The sequence below is a fragment of the Triticum dicoccoides genome, chromosome 5B (assembly GCF_002162155.2).
Source record: "Triticum dicoccoides isolate Atlit2015 ecotype Zavitan chromosome 5B, WEW_v2.0, whole genome shotgun sequence".
Taxonomy (NCBI): domain Eukaryota; kingdom Viridiplantae; phylum Streptophyta; class Magnoliopsida; order Poales; family Poaceae; genus Triticum; species Triticum dicoccoides.
The window spans coordinates 453,746,313-453,746,804 of record NC_041389.1 but is presented as its reverse complement, the minus strand read 5'-3'; positions in this window follow the sequence as shown (position 1 = coordinate 453,746,804).

Genomic DNA, 492 nt, shown 5'->3' with positions numbered 1-492 from the left:
ACACTTTAAAAGTGGAAAGAAATAACATTATTTCAGATTCAGAAACAAAATTGAACACTTCTCTGTTTCCGATTTGCTTGGCACGGTGCAAAAATGATACCCTCTGTTTCTTTCTAGTCTGCATATAAAATCTAGTCAAAGTCAAACTTTGTAAAATTTGAGTAACTTTATAGAAAACATTATCAACATTCACAATATGGAATCGGTATTATTAGATGCATCAGGAAATTACTTTTCATACCATATAGCTTTTGTATTGTAGATATTGATATTTTTATATAAACTTGATCGAACTTTGCGTAGTTTGACTTTAAATAATTTTATATGCGAAGTAAAAAGAAACCGAGGGAGTACAATGAATTTACATTACAACTTCCATGTTTGAGGGCATATTTGATTAGTAGAATTGTAAATACACTAAAATATTGAAACATGGTACTATAATGTCTTGTTGGTTTGGATCCTACATGATATCCATTTGTTTAATTCCAT